Genomic DNA, 23,788 nt, shown 5'->3' on the forward strand with positions numbered 1-23,788 from the left:
TCGGTCAGTTGCGTACACACACAAACTTGCACACCCTTACTGAGTGAGCAAGCTTGCGTGCGTGCACACACCCAGCTCCAGTGCTGGGCACTCACTCGGTGAAGAGTCTCCATTTCCACAGCTCCGGTCACAAGAGGATTGGCTTCAGCTAACAAAGTGCTTCCTGAGGCATCATCTGTCGGACACACTGCTCAGCACATGGCACCTTTCCTCTCCCCACCTTTTTAAAAAACTGAGCTGAAATTCACAGAACATAAAATTCACCATTAACCACTGTGAAGTGTACAATTCATTGGCATTTCGTCCATTCTCAGCTTAGTGCAGCCATCGCTGCTGTCTAGTCACTGCCCCGAAAGGAAACCCTGTCCCCAGGACGTGGTCTTTCCTCCTTCCTCCTCCCCCAGCCCCTGGCAGCCCCCAGGCCGTGCTCTGTCTCTGCAGCTGTACTTTTTGTCTTCACTGGAACTCTGTGTCAGACTTGAACCTTGCCTTCTCTTGGCTGGTGCTCGCTGGTCCTTGCCCTTTGCCAGTTGGTTAAAGATCCCTGTGAAAGAAATATATGAGTGGACCCAACCCCCACCTCCTTGAAACCAAACTGTCCCAGTGAAGTCATTTAAGACACAGATTTATTTTTTCTCACAAAGGATTTGGGGCTTTTTGGCGGGGGGTGGGGGGGAGGGCTTAAGCCTAATGTCAGGTGATTCGTCCCCATGAAGGCCCTTTGCTGAAGGCTTTTGCGCGCAGATAGCTGCCTCTGAGGGTCAGGTCCTTCTAAGCCTTGTTAGTGCTGAGCCGGGAGGTGGAGGTGGGGCACGCCTGGCTGGCTGGCTGGGGACTTGCTTCCTTGGGACTACCCTGGTGTCCAGGAACGGAGCCTGGCTTCAAATTCCGGCTCTGTCACTCTCTAGGCATCTGACCTTGCTCAGGCTAAGGCACTCTGTGAGTCCCAGTGTCTGCGTCTCTGAGGGAGTGATCACTGTGAGTTTTCGTAGAGGATTAAATGAGGTAAGGGCTGTGGGAGGTCCCCAGGGATCTATTATCATCCTACCTTTGCTTTGCTTCTTTGGAAGTAGAGGCGTATGTTGGAAACATTACCCAAGAATCTAGAGTCAAACGACCTGGGTTTAAATTTTAGTCCTGCTACTTACCAAGCGTGGGAAAAGAAGGCAAAAAGGGGGCAGATGCACTTCAAGCCAGGTTCTTCCACTGAAAGCCCTGGGATTTGGGCAAATTACTAAACCTCTGACAACCTCCTCATCCACAGGATGGGAACAGCACAGCTGCCTTCGCAGGGCTGTTGGGGGGATAACGTGAGATCATGCGTATGAAGTGCTGAGCGCCATTTCTCACCCATGTGGTACCAAACGTGTGTTTCCCTGAGGTCATGAGCTCAAACGTCTCCAGGCTGGCTACTAAACTTGCAGGGTGGCTAGTGGGTAGGGAGGACAGGTGGTGGGGGTGCAGACGTTAGGCGGAAGCTGCGTCTTGGGTGCTGGCGATCGACTACAAGACAGTGAAACAGCATTGCAGTTCAGTTTTATTTTTCATATGTAACCCAGCTGGTAACAATAATGGGAAGGGGCTCGATTTCACTAGAGAGTTGCCCCACCTTTGGCCCCTTTCTTTAGGGCAAGCCTCAGTTTCTTCATGTGCAAAATGGAAATATTGGTGCCTTAATCTGACCATCTCCCAGAGTAGCTGTAAGTACAAATGAGATTAAAAGAATGTACATGAGAGCATTTTGTAAACTGTAAAGTGCTGTGTAAATGTAACTGATTATTATTTCATTGAAAAGACATTGTCTTGTTGGTATCTCAGCAAAAGCAGTGCTAGTCCTCTCACTGAGTCAAGGTGATGATAGCCTTCTGTGTCATGAACATGCATGGGGAAATCTCAGGTTAGTAGGTCTTTGCTTTATCCACGTGGTCTCCGAGCTGGAAAAGATGGAGCATTCCTTCACTAAAGGGCCATATCTTTTGAGTCTATTGACAGCATGTCATGTGGAACTCAAAATTGCCTTCGTGAATGCAGATAGATTGCATCTATTAGTTCCTTCTTGTCATCATGACCTGTCAGAAGGGAAAATTAAATGTGCCTACAAATATTTCAATATTTATGCTGTGTGCAGGGTCTAATATTCATCCGGAGCAGTGAGTGGAAAGAGAAATAAAATCCACATCCTTTATTTTGGGCTAGGATATTGCTCAGTTCAGCAAGAGTTCTTTGAGCACCTACTGGGAGCCAGGGAGTATACAATGTGCCAGGGTCTACAGAAGAAAGGCTCCAGATTCTAACACTGAAAACTCTCTGTGTGTATGTTCTTTCAGAAGCCATGGGGATCAAGGTCACCCCCGGGGCAGTGATGAAATGTTCCCAGAGGTTGGGAAGAGGGAAGTAGGTGAAGAGTACGGCAGACTGGAGCAGAGGCATTTGCAATGAAGTGGGAGAGAAAGAAGGGTGGGAGGGAGTTCATCAGCCGTCAGGACGTGGTATGTACCTGTGAGGAGGCACAAGACATAGGAAACAGTAGCTCAGCGTCATAAAAACTGAAAGGCGTTGAACATTTGCATGGGGAAATATACAAAGGAAAACGACTCTTACCAAGTGTATTTTTTCCAGCAATGAAAAAATGGATTTGTAAGCCTACTGTTAACACCTGGGAAGGGGAGCGCTCTCCTGAAGGGGTGGAGGGTGAAAATAAATTGTAAAGTGTATGTCGCTAATTTAAGAGTACTTTGATAATTTAATGATCACCGATATTTGATGTTTTGAATCTGCTGTTGTTGACGTTTTCCTCTATGTCAGTGTAAAAAGTTTGATGATTTCATAAGTTCACTCGTGACTTCATTCCCCTAACCCTATTTTTTCCCCAGTAAGGTCCTAAATTCCTCAAGCCTGACTTCTGCCCCAGGGGATTTCAGAAACCTGAACCCCATGGTTGGCGAGGGACTGCCGTGTGTGAAATGGTAACTGCCCTCAAGGAGCTTACAATCTAGCTGGGGGTGAACGGCTTGCACATGAACGCAACTAGACTGTGAGCTTCTAGAGGGCAGGGACCTTACCCTAGTCATCTCTCTTCTCACCCTGCACACCCTCCCTGAGGGACCTCATCCATCCCATGGCGTCAACCACCACCTGTGTGCTGAGGACCCTCTAGGCCTGGACCATCTCCCGAATGCCGCAGCCCGCTTTCCGACCGTCCACAGTCGTGGGACGTGGGATGCTCTACAGGCACTGCTGACTCGACCTGCTCACCGAAACCCAGCCTGGCCTCTCTCCTCTAGGCCGACCCTGGCCCCGGGGCTCTGGGGCTCTGTCCCCCAAATCAAAGATCCGAAGGTCACTCTAACAGACTGAGCTTGATGGAAAAATGCTTATGTCTCAATGTTAAGTAAAAAGGGAGCCTATCAAATTGTTTAGACATAATGAGCTCATTTATGTTAAATACAGAGGTTGAAAGAGAAATGCTGAAGTATGTGTCAGGAGTTGCTTTTAATGGTGGGAAATGGTTGATGTTTTCTTTTTCTGGCACTGTTGTGCTTTCTAAATCTCCTGCAATAAGTATGTATTACTTTTTTAACCAGCAAAAATGTCTACTAGAAATGCTTAAAAGGTCTCAATTTGAATGTCACCTTTTGTGGGCAGTATCCCTGTGTCTTTGTGTCCCACCTGGAGTCTGAGAGTCTTATCAGCAACATCAGCACCTGTACTTTCCCTGTTGGGGAACTTGTCCCACTGTGTCCTCGTTGTAAGTTGGCTCCCCACCCTCCCTAGACTGTGAGCCCCTTGAGGGCAGAAACCAGGGCTTATTTGTCTTGTGTTCCCAGTGCCTAGTACAAGGCTGACACAGGTAACCACTCAATACATGTTTGTTTTTTAAAAGGATGAAAGAAGGAGAGGAAAGGAGAAAGGAAAATTAAAAGGGAAAGACATTGGGATTCTCTTTTTTTTTTTATTTCCACAGATCCCTTTTATTCTTTAAGACCCTTTGTTTATTTTTTGATCTATTGAACCAGTGCATTCTAAAGGAAGTGATTCAAATATTTCTCGTTTGTATTCATCAAAGATGATATCAAAGCCAGTCATTGCTGCCCTAGGAGTCTGGCACAGGTAAGCGCTATCCCAAGCCAGACTTGGGCAGAGCGCCCCCTGCCAGACAGCCGGGGCATGACATTTAGGATTGTTGAATCCTGCAGTTGAATGTATGTTTTGGAGCATCTCTTTAAGTGGACAATGGCATACTATAGTGTCTTCTGGAAGGGGAGGCAAGGGAACAGATAAACTAGGAAAACTAACAGCAGCCACTTCTATTGTGTGTTTACTCTGTGCCAGGCACTGTGCTAAGCATCAACGTGCATTATCCTTTTCAATCCTCAAAATAGCACTGCAAGGTAGATACTATTATTATCCCCATTTTGTAGATGAGGAAACTGAGGCTTAATGATGAACTACATGGGGAACTGTGGTCTGCTGATTGCAGCCCTTGAGTCCAGTGTCGCTTTCCTCTTCTGAAGTTAGTGGGGTGTGTTGAGGGAAGAGGATGAGAGGGTGCTCTGTGAACCAGAGAAGGGGTATCTGCACTGGCAGAGCCTTGTTTGGTGAGGTTCTAGAATAGTGGTACTTAGCCTGGAGTATACAAAGCCCTTCGAGAGGTCTGAGGCATCCCTGAAGTAGGTGGTGGGTTCCGTAATATGTGCAGTTTTCTGGGAAATTCTTCAAAGGAGTCTGTGTGGTTAGAAAAAAATATATATATTGGTTAAGAAAACCAGGGACTAGAGAAGAGTTGTAGTGACAGAGCCTGGCTCCACGCTGGGAAGGATTTAACCATTAAGTAATTAAGTACCATCCAGCAGAGAGAGATACAGTCTTGTTGCTAAAGCATCTCTGAGAACTTTCAGAAATATTCATAGGGTATATGTGTGTGTGTGTGTGTGTGTGTGTGTGTATCTGGTTGTGTGTGTCTGGGTGTTTAGAACCAACTGATTACCAAATCAATCAACAAATATTTATTTAAGTAGAGACCTGATAGCTCTCTAGTTTGTCAGGGTTGTTTAAAGAAGGATTTCTGCCTTGTGTGGGAGTTAGGGCTAATGGGATAATAATAATTACCATTTATTGAGTACTGGCTGCGTGCCAGGCAACTCTGCTGGGCACTTTATATACACGAGTCCGCTTAATCCTCACAACAGCCCCAGCAAGGAAGGTTTTACAACCCATCTCCACAGAGGAGAAAGAGAGTTTGAATGTTTTACCTAAGGTCATAGCAACTTTAATCTGTGTAAGTAGAGGAGCCAAGTTTGATTCAAGCATTTCCTCCTCTGTTCCTCTCTTTCTCTTTATGGGCAGTGTGTGCGTTTTCACCAGAACTATGACCCATGAACTTACCAATTAATAAGCAAATTTCCTGAAGCAAAGACTTGGTGCCTACCAGTTGGCCAGGCTGGTTTATAAAGGGCACTTACCCTGGGCAGCATGGTGGACAAAGTCAACACCAAGCTCTCTTCTAGCTTTAAGTTTTTTTTTTTTTTTTTTTTAATTTTATTTTATTATATTGTGTTAATCACCATACAGTACATCCCCAGATTCCGATGTAAAGTTTGATGCTTCATTAGTTCTAGCTTTAAGTTCTGTTCTCAAATTTCAAAGAATCAAACTCTTTATTTGTTCTGACCAAGCAGAGACTATTACCCCCCAGTCCCTCCTCCTTAGCCACAATAGCAGAGATCACAATGTTTCTCTGCCTTCCTACGTTTAATCATTGTTCGTAAGTTATTTCCAGGGAGAAGAGAGTAACCATGAAAATACGGAAACAACTGCTCCTTTCAGCTGCGGAAGAATATGGAACCATAGATTTCTGCTGTCTGAAACAGAACTCATGTGCCTGCTGGGTCTGTTCAACTGCAGAAAATTGTTATCTAATCATTTTTTTAAAAAATCTTTAAATTTTTAAGATTTTATTTATTTGACAGAGACAGAGAGAGCACAAGCAGGGGGCAGCAGACAGAGCTGGCTCCCCACCAAACAGGGAATCCGGGTGCGGGGGTGGGGGTCGATCCCAGGTCCTGGGATCATGACCAGAGCTGAAGGCAGACACTCAACTGACTGAACCACCCAGGCGCCCCAGATTGCTAGCAAATCAGAGGAAAAAGTGGCCGAAGAAGTTCTGGCAGTCCTTTGGGTCAGTGAGATTGGGGCGGTCTTCATGCACTTGGCTGTGGAAGCCATGCAGGGCCCTTCCAGTGACATCCCACTGATGAACAGATCCTCTTCCCTCCTGATGAAGGATGGGGGCCAGGCTTGCTGGGCCCATATGGCACCTGTGAGGCTCCCTCCTCCCCATGGGATGGCCACACTTCCCTCTACGAGCCATCCTGCTCAGCCCTCTGTGCAGAGGGAACAGCTGGGAGCGCCTTCTCTTCATCCCCTTGGCCAAATCCTACTTATTCCTCAAGATCCCGTTCCAACATGCCCTCATCGGCAGTTCCTTTCTTTACCCCAGGTCTGCTTTACCAGCCTCCCCTGGGGGACCCCACCTCAGTTCTAGAACCTAACACAGTGTGGCTTTTTTTCTTTTTTCAGTGTCTGTCTTTTATCGCAGAGCCAGGCAATGAAATGTGTCTATTGAACGCAGCTGAATAAATTCAGCAGTCTGCCCGGAGCCTGTTTTATTTAAGGTCAGGTCGTATTGGGTCCATATTGCGGGGCGCCATTACCTGGGTAGCAATGAAAAGAAGCCCTCACATTTGTTTAGCGGTTTATGGCTTCCAGAGCATGTGTACATCGCTGTCCCCCTCACTCCCCTTCACATCTCGGTCTGCGAGCTGTAGCAAGTGCTATTAATATTCTTACGATATGGTTGAAAAAACAATACTACAGGGAGATTAAACCATCAGCTCAGGGTCATGTCAGTGCCGCTGTGGCCTCCCGTCCACATCTCTATCAGGGCCCTGAGAGGTAGGGCTGGGTGATTACTGCTGACTTTCCAAAGCACCTGACGTAAGTCTCAACCCAGATGAGACGCCCCCACCCCACCTTGTCTGTTGCTTCTGAAAATTCCCAGGCAAAATGGAACCTTTGTATATTGCATCCTGTGTTGAACCCGGGGTAGGGGGTGAGGATCAGGGGGTGTCCTAGATTAAAGGACACACGTGGTGGGGTGCTGGAGAGCACAGGAAAGAAGGAAAAACATAGACCTTACAGCCATCTTGGGCCACAGTTCAGATTTTATACCTTCTGTCTGTGTGGGACTCCTTATAATTTTTCTTATACAAGTTGGGGTAAATGTAAAGAAAGATGCAAATGGAAATTCATTAATTTAATAATAGTCTCTCTGAGCTTTAATTCTTCTTCGGTAGGAATAATAACAATAATACCTTCTGCGTGAGGTTGCCATGCCGATTTAATGAGAAACCACGTATAAATGGGCCTTGCGTGGCAGCATACAGTTGGCATTTTTAAATGCTAGGCTGTTTCCCTTCTAACTCTCCATCACGCAGCCTCCCTTTGACGGTATCTGTAGATTAGTTTGCTGGTGGCTTTTTAGGTTCAAAAGAAGGGAGAAAAAGAGTCCTGTACCCACTCCCCTCCCACGGACTGGACCGTCGGAAGCTAGCCCTCTATTTCGAGGCAAGAGGCCCGTCCATGCTCAGTAGGAGTCCTGTGACCTCCAGGCCTGAAGGCTCCTGGCGTCTGCCTCTGTGGCTCCGAAAGCAGACACGCTGTTTGTACCCTCCACTTGCTGTTGCTCTCTATCTTATTTGCAAGGGTGTCACGCCTTGTCGACGGTGAGTGGCGGTTACCTCTGGCCTGGAAAGAAGTTATCCTGATGTCAAATATTTGAGAACAGCGGATTAACTCAGGAAACGGCATCTGGAGAAGAGCAGGACTGGAACATCCGTGCTGTCATCCAGTAGCCGTGGGGCACAGGGTCAAGAGGGCAGGCTTTGAGGCGGTCAGGCCTGGATTAAAAGCCTGCCTCTGCCTCTTCCCGACTCTCGGCTTGTCCAGGTTACTCAGCTCCTCAGGCATCTTCATTTGCAAAACGGAGACGTTTGTAACAATAATACCTCTACCATAGGGCTGTTTGGAGGATGAAATAAAAATCGTGTGTGAAAGCCAGAAAGCACACTGCCTGGTACCTAGTAGGTAACTGTGACTCTAATGTCCCTGGCTGTGGCCAGCAGGATGGCTCTTGACTGCTGAGCTCCTGCTTTTCCCTGAAGGTCGGCCCTTCGAATCCTTCACTAACCCCTCAAGCTACTGCCAGTGGTTTCCTTCTCTGTGCCCCATTTGTCTGCCATGTGAATAGGAAGTCCCTGCTGAAACGCCTGTGTCCTTGACTAGGCTCTGAAGCTGCTTGGCACATTGTTCAAGGAAATGTCACACAAGGAGGGAGTGAGAGGCAGAGTCCCCTCTGTCAATGACGGGGGCCCGTTCTCCCTCTATCATTGCCCCCGCAGACCCAGAGAGCAGCTTTCCTTTGAATGTGTCTTTCTGGGCTTTGGTGACTCATCAAGTTACTCAAGCTGTTCTCCCTCCTCTTCCTCTGGCAGATTGGGAGTGTGACCAGAGAGGAGAGAGGGGTTGGGAGGCCCAGCAGCCACCGTGTCTGTAGGTCAGAGGGAACAGTGCATTTTAATGGGCTGGGAACCACACAAAAGGAGGGAAGGCAGATGCTTCAGCATGGCCACCTATGGGCTATTGTGTCCCCAGCTCTTCCCCTGCCTGCCTCCCAATTAGGGCTGGAATTTGGCAGCCATTTCCTTGCTCCTGGGCAGCATGGGGCCCCTGCAAAAGCGTGAATAGCTGGGCCACTTTGGGAGCCAGGAAGGCAGAAGTGACGAGGCCATTCAGGTCTGGGAATCACAAGGCTTCTATTGAGGACAGCCCCCTTGTCTCAACCTCTAGGCAGGGCTGGCTCCTGAGTGGCCCAATACTTGTGGGGGGGGGTCGTATGACTTTTCCCCCCACTCTCCTGGGGCTTGCAGTGATGAAACAAGGAGCAAACCAATCTACAGATACTCCTGAAAAAGAACTAGATAGAAAACATGACACAAAGAGCTGGGAGAGGCAACACACAAAAGGATGTCCGATTGGACCATACCGCTGGGAAAAGTACTGAGACATTGAGACTCACACAGGTGGGGAGGTAGGAAATCTGAGGAACAGTTAGGATGGTAGAGAAAAGCTTACAGGACCAGGATTTCATTTGAGTCTTAAAAATGTATTGGCCATGAAGAAGTAAAGATGGAAGGAAAGGACAAAGGCAGGGGGGAGGTCTGAGCAAAGATACAGTCAAGAAAATAAATGCAGGAGGATCTGGTGTTCATCACATACTTGCTGGGTGCTCGATGATTGTTACGCATACAATCCTCACAGCCACGGTAACGTAGGGCTAAGACTATGCCTCCATTTTGCAGGTGGGCAAACTGAGGCCAAGGAGCTCTAAGGAGCTGTTTAGCTGCTTGAGAGGAGGGAAAACATGTCTTATTAATCTCTGTATCCTGAGTACAGAGCCCCAGAACAGGCCTCTGAGAAATATTCAGTGATACTAAAAGGCATACAGTGTACTCGGGCATACAGCAGAGCCAGGATTCTAACTCAGGATTCCCCAAAGCCCGTGTTGCCTGTTTGCTGGAATGGGTATAAAGTGTTTGTAAACGAGGGTTGGGTGATAAATGTCCAGACAGGGATTGGGAGAATTCTGAATAAGAGGATGGGAGTACTGCAGAGCCACTGGGAGTCATGGAAAGTTCTTGAGCTGAGGGGTGACCAGATGCCTGTGACCTTTGGAACTTGTATGAGTTTGTCAATGTGAGCTGGTGGCACATGTAGTGGGTCATGTTTTACGCTCTTGCTGCATTTCCTCGGAGCATGTGCATGCCATGTCCCCTCTGGTGCCTGGTTCCTGCTTACGGTTTCTTGTTCAAAGTGCGCCGTCTCTCTGTGCTGTCAGGAGTGGTGTCTGTGCAGCTCACCTCCATTCCTTCCATGCCTGGCCCTGGGATATGGGGGGTTCTCAGCTATTATGTGATGCATCCGTTTTAGAAAGGGATAGTCAGTACCAGTTCGACTCACTTCCAGAGATATCTTCCGGGCAACAGGTCAGTGTGAGCACGAGATTGGAAGGCAAAAGGCTGATGGAAAAGAGACAGGAGCAGATGCAAGCATGAGGGGAGGAATTCATCCTTCTTTTTCCTCCCCAACACTTTATTCCTCTGTTAGGGCACTTCCCGCCTGGTAGCATCGTGGCGTTACTTTCCCAGAGCTGCCATAACAAAGGACCACAAGCAGAGTGGCTCAAAACAACAGAAAGGTATTGTCTCACAGTTCTGGGGGGTGGAAGTCCAAACTCAAGGTTTTGGCAGGGTTGGTGGTCGCGCACAAGCCGTGGCGGTCGTGGCTTGTGAGTGAAAACTGCGGTCTGCCTCTGTCCTCCACGGCCGTCTTCCAACCCTGCGCATCTCTGCGCCGCCTTCTCTCTGTCTGTGTCTCTTCTCCTTTATAAGGACACCAGTCATATTGGATTACAGGCTCACCCCAAATCCGTATGATCTCAGTTTAATTTACATCTTAATTACTCTGCGAAGACCCTGTTTCCAAAGAAGGTCACCAACCCAGGTCCCAGAGATTAGGGCTTCAACATGTTTTGGGGGGACACAATTCAAACCCCAATAGTTGGTTATCACCTATTAGTGGTAAATAGAATAATATGTTTATATGGTGTTTTACAGCCCCTGAAACTGATTAGCACACTAAATTCCCACAAAAATCCTAAGGGCAGATGGCATAATCAGCCCTATTAGAGACGCCAAAACTGAGGTTCAAAAGGTGATTTGCTGAAAATCACATAGCTCGGAAGTGACAGAGGGAACCGAAGCTGGGAAATCCAGCTCTGATCGGGCCTATTCCCTCTGTGCATCTGACCTGTGGGAGCTGTTGGGGGTGGGGCTGGCTTAGCCATCCCTCCACATGTGTCCAGAGCACTCACAGGACCCTCAGGAGAGCCAGGCTCTCTGTAAATGCTTGCTGGCTCCAACTGCATGTCAGAGCTCTCTGGAGAGAGCCTTCAAGGATAGCAAACCCAATGGTTACTGAGCGTCTCAGAGAGAGTAAACCAAATTCTGGGAGAACTAGGGTGTAGCAAGTCAGCGGGCATTTCTGTGGGTGAGGTGCTGAATTCACTCCAGGTTGGGGGGAGCCGGGATTGCAATTCTCATTTTCTTTCTTTCTAAAAACAAGCCTGAGGCTTCTGCCAACGTTAAGGCCTCAGAAGCTTCTTGCCCTCTTGTGTGGGCCCCCTCTCTCCTTCGGGTCTACCCTGACCCTGTTTGTCACTCCCTGGCTCAGCTCCACACTGCCCAGGGCAAAGCCCAGACCGCCCTGATCCCACCACCTTCTGGAACATTCCTTCCCCTCTTCTGTCCAGCAGTTACAGACTCAGCTTATCTCTGGTTCCCATACACATCTTGGAGTTCCCACCTCTGCTCCCGTGGGACAGCTTCCCCCAGGGCCCTTTTTCTCAGCCTGCCTTTCATCCCTACCTCATTTGCCATTCTTACAATGGTGGGGCTGCCAAGAGGGCTGGCACAGTCCTGCCACGCACAGACTCCACGAATGGGAAACAGAAGCTGTGTTTTCATCCCTTCCTGGGAGACAATGACACTCTTATAGCCACCGAGGACGGACACACAGCTTTGCTGACATCCCCGTTAGTCTTGAGGATAAACCCCAGCATGGTGTACAGATGAGGAATGGGGGCCCACAGATGCCTGGCAACTTGCCAGGGGCCTGAGTCTGCCTACGACTGCCACCACCTGCTAGTCATGTCACTCTGGGCGAGGCGCTTCCTCTGGGAGCCTCGGGGCCCCTTCTCTACGAGGAGGTGACCTCTGTTGCACCGGCTGTTTGAAGGGCCAGGCCCAGTGACCTCTGTGAGTGTACTCGCCTGGCACATAGTAGTCACTCAGTCCATTGTAGCTGTATTTCACAGTGGAAGGAAAGGGGAACCATGTTTCCTACAAGGAAAGGAAGCCGGGCTGTTGTGGGTGTTGGGGAGGAAGGACAGGGCTTGCTGGGCACTGGGGGCAGGTGGGGGAGTAGGGGTGGAGCCACTGGCTGGAGCCAGCATGAGTGATTGTCCAGGTCTTCCTGGCTCTTCACTCCCTAACCCTGTGGAAATCACCGTCCCTTCCCGGTGTTATAGTGCTAGGGATTGTAGATTTCGTTTGGGGTGAGAAGCCAGGAAAGGGAGAAGGCAAGGGTAGGCTGGGTGCTTGAAGCCACCCAAGAATCAAACCTGTTTGATGAAGGAGTGCAAATATCTAGGCCTCGTGCTCAGGGGTCTGGGTGGTGCTGCGTGGAGTGCCCTGTAGTTTGCCCCGAGGTGCTCAGCAAGTGGATAGTAGACATCAGGACCCATGATTTCCGTTGCCAGCTTAGTGCCCTGTACCCCTGTATGCCTTGGGGTGGGGGATGTGGCGCCAGGGCCTGGACAGCGCTTTGGCAAACCAGGGCCCTGTAGTCTTGATTGTCCACTTCCTGGTTGGCGTGTGTGTATGTGTGCGTGCGTGTTTACCCCAAACCTTCGCAATCCAGGAGCTCATATAGAATCATTATATGGGGCTTTCACTAGCAAGCAACCCAGCTGTCTAGCCTGCTAATTTAGCCTGTCACTTCAGTGCCCCAAGGCGATTAGCAATTTACAGAGTGGGTATCTCCCAATTAGCCTATGAAGTAATTGTTCGTTTGCCTTTCTCCTTCTGCCTCCAAGTGCACAACAGGCCTCCCTCCTGCCCCGCTTCCTTCCGCACAAGCCTTCCATCCACCCCAAATTTCCCGGCAAGCAAACATCCTCAGGAGAGGGTGAGACATCAGGGCTGTGAGACAGAGCTAAAGGCTTCCACGCCCACAGAAGCTGTTCCACCTCCACACCCACCCTGCAGAGAGCCCGGGGCTGAGCCGCAGAGAGGCTGGCTGCCCTTGACCTCAGGCCTGGACTTTCTTTCTGAGAACAGTCTGATCGCGTCTGTGTTGGTTATAAGGTAGATGTTTTTGGAACTATCCACTGCATAAAAAGAGGAAAGCCGGTTTTATTTCTCGATTCTCTCTAGAAAACACCCCTTATTGATTTCTTCTTCCAAGAGAAATAAAAAGTCATTTGGTTACGGGCAAACACCAATTTTCTGTATCTTTTGGTTGAAGGGATGAGAGGAGTGATTACAGCTGTCCCATGGAAATAATAAATGCATGTCCACAGGCTATCATCCAAAGCCCTCGGGGTCAGATGTGTTTTGGAACTTGGCATGGTTTTAGTTTTTAGAAAGGAACTAGGGTGCATATACTGTATATTATGTAATACCCCCGTGGAGTCCGGGGCATTGCTCCATAATCAAACCCATTAATTTTCTGCAGTGAACTGTTCACACTCAGGGGGAGAAATAAAGACAATAAATAGCTTCACATCACTTCAGGTCAGGTTTTGTCACCAAATGAGTTATTAAAAAATGAAAAATCTTTTGGGTTGAGAATTTTTTGAGGGTCAGGATTGGTAAGCGCCTCTGGCTCTATGATAAATATTTCCTACTTCACTATAGAAATCCACACAGAGATGAGGATCATCTGCACAAGGCTGTCCAGGAAGTGGACAATCAGACTACAGGGCCCTGGTTTGCCAAAGCGCTGTCCGTAGTTCGCAAAGATGCCAGGAACTCAGGTATGCTGGGGGGAGCCTCGTTCCGCTTGGCATCCCGACGGCCATTGCTGGCAAAGCACAGAGGCAGGACCTGCAAACCGCTGGGTGGGTACACGTACCGGCAGGCTCACTGTTGCCACAAGATGTGCTGGATCCCAGGAGCTGGCCTCGTGGTTAAAATTGCTATAGAAAATGAAAATAACTATCAAACAATAACAAGAGTTCATACTTACAGAACACTTACTATTGCCAGGCACTGTTGTGAATGTCCTACATGTTTTAACTTACTGAATTCTCATGACTACACTCTCAGGTATTTTTGTAAGTGACTCACCCAAGATCACACAGCTAGCCAGTGGCAGAGCGGGCCTTGGGTCTCCAGCATTTTAGCTCCTCAGTTCTTCCTTTCTTCCTCCCTCCGTCCCTCCCTCGCTCCCTCAGTCCTTCTTTCTTTTTCTCTCTTTCTTTCTTTTTCTTTCTTTTCTTTTCTTTCTTTCTTTCTTTCTTTCTTTCTCTTTCTTTCTTTCTTCTTTCTTTCTTTCTTTCTTTCTTTCTTTCTTTCTTTCTTTCTTTCTTTCTTTTTCTTTTTCTTTTTTTAAGATTTTATTTGTTTTTGACAGAGAGAGAGACAGCCAGTGAGAGACGGAACACAAGCAGGGGAGTGGGAGAGGAAGAAGCAGGCTCCCAGTGGAGCACGGAGCCCGATGCGGGGCTCGATCCCAGGATACTGGGATCATGCCATGGGCCGAAGGCAGACACCTAATGACTGAGCCACCCAGGTGGCTCTTTCTTTTTCTTTCTTTCTTTCTCTCTTTCTCCCTCTCTTTCTTTCTTTCTTTCTTTTCTTTCTTTCTTTCTTTCTTTCTTTCTTTCTTTCTTTCTTTCTTTCTTTCTTATTTGACAGAGAGAGAGAGAGCACAAGCAGGGAGAGCGGCAGAGAGAGAGCGAGAAACAAGCTACCTGCTGAGCAAGAGCCCAACATGGGGCTCAATCCCAGGACCTCGGGATCATGACCTGAGCCGAAGGCAGGTGCTTAACAACTGAGCCACCCAGGTGCCCCTCCTCAATTCACACTTTCAGCTGCACTGCCTGTCTGCATTTTCTACTCCAGCCAGACTCAAGCAGCAGTAGGAATTAAGACTGCCAAGGGCAAACCACCCTAATGAAATACTGTGCATTATTGAGCCCTTGTCCTGCACCAGGCCCTGGACTAACTGCTTTGTATTATCCTGTTTCAGCCTCTCAACAACCATATACAGAAGAGTCACAACCTTCACTTTCCAGTTGAAGGACCTGAGGCTCAGGGCAGTGAGGACATGGCAGGGTCAGGATCTGAACCCAGGGTTGGCCAGAACTTGAGCCATGGATCTCGGGGAGTGAGATCACAGGTGCTGGCTCCCAGGAGCTTACCTGGAGGTTCAGGGACACGTGTGTGTGACACAGAGACAAGAAGGACAGCTGAGAACGGTTAGGGGCCAGGCAGGTGGTCTTGGTGACATGTCAGCACATAGAGCAGGAATAGAAAGACTCCACATCGACCAAGGTGTAGCTCCTCTCTGGGCCTGTCTCCTGTCGGTAAAATGGGGAGTAATACCCACCCTGCCTGCCATACTGGGTGGTACTTGGGGTTCAGGGAGCCAAAGGATTTTAAGGCACAGTTCGGTTCTTTGCTTTTTTTGTGTGCAAAGATGTACCAGGAAGAGAACTATCTTTAAGAGAGTGACAAAGACCAAATGGGATCTTTCAGAAGAAGAGTAGAAGGCAGAGGGGCTCTAGTTGTCTCCCTCTACGTGTTCTGGGACAAGCCTCGGGGTTCCCCTCCCTGGCCAGGCTGGAGACACAGTGGCGCTGGTGGCTCTGTGTGGTCTCTGTTGGTCCCAAGGACATCTGGATTTCCCTCTTGTCCTTACCCCACATATACATTGGCCGCCAAGCCCCACGTATGTCACCTTCTCGTCCAACCTGAGATCTAGGCCTGCACACCCCACCCCACCTCCATCCCACTGGTCTGGCTCATGCCATGTTCTCCTGGACCAATAATAAAACGATGGCCACTTCCCTGGCCTCCCTAACACAAACCCACATGTTATTCTTCTGCTCCAAACCATTCCATCTCTCCCCATCAATTATAGCAGGGACAGCAGATATTTTCTACAATAGGCCAGATAATCAATCTTTTGAGTTTGCCATCCACGAGGCAACATTGACGATATTCTGTGAATACTCATGTAATAAGAGAGAAAACAAATTTTCACATACTTTTTTATTAATGAAACTCAGAACATAAAAATAATTGAATATTGTTTTTGTAATATAGGTGTACAGATGAGAAGGGTGGAATTTCATTTTTTGGAGGGGAGAGACCATTTTGATTACTAGGAGTTCGAATGGAAGTTTGCTTAATTGGAGTTAGTAGTGTTTGCTACCAGGAATCAATTGCAGTTGTTTATTGGTAAAACCATTCTTAGTTCTCAAGCATAAAGTAGTGGATTTGGCCCCAGGCCCAGAGTTTGCACACCCCTGAACTATAGCAATGCTTCTCCACGCTGGCTGCGCGCTGAAATAGCCGCTTCTTAGGGGCACCCCAAGCCGAGGCCCATTAAGCAAGCATCTGTAGGCGCGAGGCCGGGACATGAGTGTGTCTGGAAGATGCTCTGCGATTCTGATGTGCGGCCAGGGCTGAGAACCACAGGCCTGCAGGACAGAGTCCATGGAAGGCCCACCTCCGTCTGGTGCCGCCAACCTCTCCAGCCTCTTCACTGGAACTCTTTGCTCTCCCCTCAGTTCTGGGAACACCAAGGGCAATTTCTTCTGGGTTTTGCTCACACTGGCCCCTCTGTTTGGGGATGTCCATGTATTACTCTTCATCCTTTGAACTTTAGCCCAGGAGCCCTCTTCTGTGGGAAGTTGTCCTCTCCTCTCTGGTTCCTGAGCCCCTTGTATTTCTCTGCATGTTAGCAGACAATGCCCCACGTTATAATTGCCTGTTCATTTGTTGGAATCCTCCAGACTATCAGCCCCAGGACAGAAGGGCCTAGGCACTCTCTTCGCTGGATGCCCTGTGTCCAGCCAACACCAGGCTGGCCCCCATCCATCCACGCTCAATCAGTGTTTGCTGGGCGAAGGGAAGAATGCAGGAACCAGCGCTGGGGGCCCTGGGTAGGGCCCTGTCCCCGTGCCTGTGACAACAGGACAGCACCTGGATGCACTGGGGACGAAGGGGCAGCCGCACTTGCTTTCCCATTCCTGGTAATCACAAGTTTATTTTCTGGGAATCATGTTTTCTGTGACTTGCACTTTCTCAAATTGGGACTTGGCACGTGTTTGAGGGAAACAGCGTGGTTTTTCCTTGATTTATTTATTTATTTATTTTTTTCTGTCTGTGAAGAATTTTGCTGCTGGAAAACTCAGCCCATGTGTGGTTAGAAAAAAAGAAAGTGTGGCTGCCATCTTGGCAGACAGCATCCTGCTGTGTTCTTTCTGTCGTCTCGTGTCCTCGCTGTCACCGTGTCTGGCTTAGACCCGATCTGGCACACAGCTTTGCGGCGGTGACCCATGCCTGGTTCTCATCTCACCGGAGGTGGGATTGTTTCCATCCATACACAGCCTCTCCAAACATTTCAAGACTGTCTGTGGAAGGCCCTGGCCACCTTTCACCCTCAATGCATCTTTTGTTTTGGTTTTGTTTTGTTTTTTGCTTGTTTAGTTTTAAATATACGAAAGGTAAAGTGATGGTTCCTCAAGGTCCCAGGTCGTAAGAGACTATCACCGAGTTACACTGGGGAAGGGAGGGAAACTCATTTACAGAGTACATACTCTGTGTACCGGATGCCGTGTGTGTGTGTGTAGACTTTTTTTTCTCTCCCATTTTATCCTTGCAACAATCCTGCAAGGTAGGTGGTATTTTAATTCCAATTTTATTGAAGGGGAAACTGAATACCAGATAGATGAAGTGCCTTGCCCAAAGTCACACATAATTAAAGGGCAGAGCAGCTGAATTCTGTGTGTGTGTAAACCTCTTACCAACATATAATACACATAAACAAAAGTGCACTACTCACACAGGTATAGCTCAGGGAACTTTTCGCAGTGAACATGGCTATGTAGCCAGAACCTTCGTTAGCACCTCCTGAGGTCTCCCTCTGGCACCTCGCAGCCTGTTTTCCCTCAGTTCCAGCAAGGATGGCTGCTCTCCTGCCTTGTGACACTATGATTCGTGTTGCTTGTTTTCTAATTTCATAGAAATGGAGTCATGGAGCATGGACTCTCTTGTGTCTGCTGCGTGTCCTCAGCATTATGTTTGGGGATGCACTGTATCGTTCCACGTGGTTGTAGTGTGGTCGTTCTCTTCACTCTGTGAGTGTTGCCTCCTGTGAGTGCACATTATTCATCCACCATACTGTTGGTGGACATGTGGTCACTTCCGGTTTGGGGTTATTACAAATAGTGCTTCAGGCAATATTCTTCATGTGTCTCTTGGCACTGATTTCATCCAAGGACTAGAGTTTCTGGTTGTAGGATATATGTTCAGATTTCCTGGGTGCCGCCGGACTGTTTTCCAGAGGGGAGGTACCAACCTCCACTCCCACCAGAAGCATACGAGAGTTCGGATTGCTCTGCGTATTTTCATTTTCACCGTGGTGGTGGTTGTGTAGTTGTATCTCGTTGTGGTTTCATGGGCATTTCCCCAGTTTCTAATGCAGTAGAGCACCTTTTTAATGTGTTTATCAGAACATCTGGATATCCTGTTTTGTGAGGTACCTATTTAAGACTTTTTAAAATGAGATTGTCTGCTTTTTTCCCCTTATTTATTCATAGGAATTCTTTACATACTCTGGCACAAGTCCTTTGTCAGATATTGACAATATCTTCTCTCGTTCTGTGGCTTGCATTTTTGCACTCTTAATAGTATCATCTGATGAGGAGAAGTTCCTAATTTTGATGGAGTTCAGCTTTTCAATTTTTTTTTTTTCCCTGTAGAGTCACCACATTTTATGTTTTGTTTAAGAAAACTTTGCCTACTCCAAGGTCATGAAGATGTTCTCCTGCACTTTCTTGTAGAAATTTTATTATTTTCCCTTTTACATTTAGATCTGCAGTCCATCTGGAATTGATTTTCTTGTGTAGTGTGAAATAGAGGTCAAGGTTCATTGTTTTATATGGATCACCAATTGACTTAGCAACATCTGTGGAAAAGACCACCTTTCCTTCACAGCCCTTCAGTGTTGTCTTCGCCAGCCACCAGGGGACTGCACATTTGTGAGTCTGCTTCTGGACTCTTGGCATCAAATTTTTCAGCCAGAGCTGATTCCAAAGTGTATCTTCTTTTCATTATTCTGTAATGTAAAGAATGTGAGTCAGTGACTTTGGAGCACACTGAAGATGAAAGGTTGTATATGTTGTATCTACCTAAGAGACATGGCAGGTACTCAAAGTCCCAAATGGCCAATGGGGCTCGGCTGGACAGGGGTGTGGGGTAATGGAGGGGGAGGAAGGACAGTTAGAGCCTGTGCTTACACACTAAGAGGGAGGTGTTAGGAAATCAGGCTGAAACGCATGGGCTAGGACCTTTGAAAAGCTTTAGGGGGGTAATCTCACAGGACAGGGAAAAACTAGTTTTCCTGTAGCTATAAAGTAAAGCAAATTGGTAGACAAGGGGTTATTTGTTAAGTAGAGCTTGTAACAGGTTGTAATGAGGGTACATAATTTGTATTTAGGGATTATTAGCTCTTCAAAATCTTGTTCTAACCGGGTTATTAATTACATTCTTTGATTATAGACGTTAATCCATATATGCTCTCTTCTTAATAGAGGATTTTACTTTCTGTAGATGGAGCACAAGTAAATAAAGAGCCCTTAATAACCTAGCTTCTTTTCAGGTTTCTGTGATTGAAAACTCTTTACCCTCTGAGTTGAAACTATATGTTCTAAATGGACAATGGGATAGACCGGTGACGGGTAGTAAGGAGGGCACGTATTGCATGGTGCACTGGGTGTTATACGCAACTAATGAATCCGAACTTTACATCGGAAACCGGGGATGTACTGTATGGTGACTAACATAATATAATAAAAAAACATTAAAAAAAATAAATAAATGGACATTACTGACCATCTGGTGAAACACGCCCAAAATGTGGATAGAACACAGACATCAGCAGTTCTCAGTCTGGGCTACTCCTTTGGGTCCCAAGGGGAGCTTTGAAAAAATGCTGGATTCTGGATGGCAGCCCCAAAGATTCTGATTCTATTGGTCTTGGGAGCAGCCTGGGCATCAGGATTCCTGAAAACTCCGGCGAGCAGAGGAAGCAGCCGCAGTTGAACCCCATGGGCTGAAACTGAGTGTCTTCACTCTCGCGGGACTTGCCTTCCATTCACTCCATGCCGATTTGGGTGGCAGCCCGCACTTGTGTCATTAGGCAGCTCCCACTTACTATCCATTGTCATCGTTCAGTGATAGCAGGTTTCAGGATGTGCGGTGATTTCTCACTAGGGGGTTCTTCCTGACCATCCCTTCAGACACCGTGCTGTGCAGGTGGGAGACTGAGGATAGGAGAGAGAGTGGTTTGTGCGCGTCTACACAGCAGGTGAGCCAGGGATCGGCTAAGACTGAAACCCATGCCTTCTAGGTCACAGACGGGGGCTCACGACCTGGCAGTGTCACAGGAGGGCAGGGATGAAGAGCGGGACAGAGAAGTGGGTGCCCCTCCCCGGATGCAAGGACACTGAACAGAGAAGCTCCACAGTGTGACGAGCAAGCACAAGGCTGGGCAGGCGTCAGATGACCCGTGACTGAGGCCAGATGAATCCGTGAGGCATGCCTGCAAAGCCTCGTGCTGTACTACTATTACCTTATGACTCTTCTCACCAGAGAAACACCTCCTGCAGAGGAGAGCAGAGGAATCCTGTGCCCCTGGGCCCCCTGCTGGGTGCACATCCTGTGCGCCCAAGCCTGGGTTTAGAAGGCTGCAGATCAGCATTGCTGTGGCATTGGGCCAGAATCCACAGTCACCCAGCTGAAGGGCACGTGGGCGTGTGTGTGTATGTCTGGTTGGCTGTGTTTTATCAGATGAATCAGTGGGAAGGGGAAAGTGAGGGGCAGGTTATCTTTATCCTGGTGCAGAAGGTTTCTTTGGTCAGTGAGTAGAAATGGGAAGTTTAGTAGTCTGGCCATGTTCAAGGGCAGGAACCATGCCTTCTGTGGCCATTCAACTCTGTACCGCAGTGGCTGGTACAGGGCTTGACACAGAAGGTTCTCAGGGCAGGCTGGCTGAATGAGTGAGGAATTGAACAATCTCTATTATTCTTTCTAATATTTTCTTGACCAAAGATGTGGGTAGTGGGGTGTTCTGTGTACCTGGGGGGTGGTAGGGAGGGGAGGAGAGGAGGAGAGGGAGAAACAGAACAGGTGCTCCTCCCTGGCCATAGGCTGCCGTCTCTTGGCGAGCACCCCTGTGTCTCCAGAGCCCACACGTGGCACAGAATGCCAGGACACATCCGTGAGGTGGCGATGGAGCAAGTGTATTGCTTACCTCATTTGTGGCATGAGCTCAAAATACAGCAGTTCTCTTCCCAATTTGCCTCTTGTCAGATTGCCACCAGAAAATTAGAATTCATCCCAGATGGTTCAAATAAGGAGACTTTAATGGAGGAACTGTTTAGCAGACTCGGGGCAGGCAGGGTTGAGGGAATAAATAAGAGATGTTGAGGCCCTCTAGGTGGCTGGAACCCCAACCACCCAGGTCTGAAGGGGTGAAGAGAGAAAGTGGTATTTCTGGAGCCCAGGGAGAGTGGTGGTGGTTGGGGGTGCCCCACTGAAGAGGCTGGAGGCAGGAGCCGTGGTTGTGGAGAGTACAGCACCAAAGCAGGGAGGGAGCAGACAGGAAAGCCCTTGGTCTCCTGCTCTTCCATCTCTTGCTAGTACCTTCCAGCAGCCCAAGGTGCTGGTGCTGGCCTGCAAAAGCCCCTGGCGGGTGCATGCACTGGGACATCGTCCCTGGCTCAGAGTGGGGCAGACAGGGGTGGGGCATGGATGAAGGGGGGGCAGTTGGAGAAGCAGTGCCACACGTGCAGGGAAGAGTCTGTAGGGGCAAAGAGAGTCGTAGGGGACAAGGAAACAGATCTGCAGGCAGAATGTTTCTGCCCTCAGTCCTTGGGGAATGTGAGCTTCAGGGAAGTAATTATATCATATCCAAGAATCTCATCCTGGACCCATAATTACATGTACAGGAATTTTTTTAAGAGTTAATGGCAGTGGTTTTAATGTCTCATAAATATCCCTCTAAGGAATCTCCCCACAAGAGAGGAGTGGTTTTGTTTTGTAGGCCTAGAGCCAACCCCAAGCCTTTGGAGATGAGGCTCCCAGGCTCTTCCGGGGAGGAGATCTCATGGTAGCAGCCCCCCCACCCAGGTCCACTGAGGGCTCAGGCATGTTGGCCCCAGGAGCTCTGGACCTCGGGATCCCTTCGATTCTGCCTTCTGGGGAGCTTCCCTCAGGAAGTCTTACCAGGGAGTTGGTGGTGGAGATACTGAAGGAGTTACTGATCTCTCAGAGTGTGAGGAAATGTGTGTGCTGATAAAAGCTTCTTTGGGAACTCCATGTTTGCTCACTTTGACTAAATTCTGGACTAAGAGTGGAATGTGTGTAAGTAGGAGCAGAAAAATAAGAACGTGTGTTTGAAGCCCCCAGGTTAAGGAAAGGTGTTCACCGAGACCGTCTCCTTTCATTCTCAGAGAACCCCCTGTCAGGGGCTCTGTCTGTTCAGTTGAATTGGCCCATGTGTTGCCCAGGCCAATGACTTCAGTTCTAATCTCAGCCCTCCCCTAATGCACTGTGTGGCCTTGGGCAACTCCCGGTCCCTCTCTGATTCTCTATTTTCTCTTTTGTAAAGTGGCATCATCATTATGTCTGCATTGAGATGATTTATGCAAAAATCTATTCTTTTATTGGGCATATGCCAAATGTTCCTAAATGTAAGCTGCTTTTAAAGCCACTGTTCGGAGTGAACCAGAAGCCTCCTCCTTCCTGTTCTCATACAGCTTTGCTTGTGGCTCTCTCCCAGTGCTTTCCTACTCCCTTGTCCACCTTCCCCACTAGTCTGGCAGGTCCTTGTACTCGCATGCTTGGCTCTGTGTTTCATACGGAGAGGGAAGCAGTCAGGATGTGTTGAACAAATGATGGAATGGTGAGTAAGGGTTGGGGGCTCCTGAAGTTCAGGGCTAGCTCTTACATATCTGAGCCACTGCAGAAGCTCTGGCTATCCTAGACAGGGAGCCCTGGAGCATTTCAGAAACCCGATGCATTTAGAAAGCGGTGCGCACTGGCTCTTTTCCTCCTGAAGTATTTTCAGGCCATTTAAGCTGGAGCATGATTGCCTTGTTGGCTCCAATTCCTGCCTGCCTGAGGGGGCCTTGTTTCAAAGTTCCAGGTTAGACTTGGCTGCCCCTGACTGACCACTTGAGAAGCCTGCTAACGGCAGGGAGTTGGGCCACCCGAGGAGGGCTGTTGCCAAGGACAGGCAGAGCTGGTACCGCAGGAAAGTCAGCAGGACCATTCCCGTGCCGAAGAGTCAGGGCTGTCGGGGGTCTGCCCGGGATCTCAGAGGCTCTAGAGAGGCGTGCTGCATGCTGGTCTCCTGCAGCTGGGCTTTGGCGTAAGTTGTCTCCTTGAATTCTCACAGAACTCTGTTCTGTGTTATTCTTACCCTCAACAGACAGCCGAGAAACCAGGATTCAGGGCGCTTCCATAGCTCGCTGGTCACACAGCATGCATTCAGCCCCAAGCCTGACCACACGGCCTCTACTGCTCAACACTCCTTACAAGGCTTCCAGCTGCCCACTGAGGAAGCCTCAGTACCCAATTCTGAGTAATGGATCTGTTGCCGTTCCCTTAAGAATGCATGGGAGGAGCAGAACCTTTCCCCAGCTCTCTTCACTGGGACACTTGTGCCGTGAGATGCTCGGCTACAAGAGCAGTCTGTGATCGAGTACCTTTGGGAAATTGTCCTCCTGGGAGAGTCACAGTGCACATTCCCAGGTTCAAGATTCTGAGACGTCCTGTGGTGAGGAAGCCTCACCAAGCCAGCTTTCCCCAAC

The 23,788-nt window shown here is 48.6% G+C and overlaps 1 protein-coding gene across 10 annotated transcripts in view; it reads left to right on the top strand.

The window, feature by feature from the left end:
* Positions 1–23,788, top strand: part of TENM4 (teneurin transmembrane protein 4) — a 721,916-nt gene that overhangs the window by 37,283 nt on the left and 660,845 nt on the right. The gene's annotated exons all lie outside the window — the stretch shown is intronic.

The sequence above is a fragment of the Ailuropoda melanoleuca genome, chromosome 8 (genome assembly GCF_002007445.2).
Source record: "Ailuropoda melanoleuca isolate Jingjing chromosome 8, ASM200744v2, whole genome shotgun sequence".
Classification (NCBI taxonomy): Eukaryota; Metazoa; Chordata; class Mammalia; order Carnivora; family Ursidae; genus Ailuropoda; species Ailuropoda melanoleuca.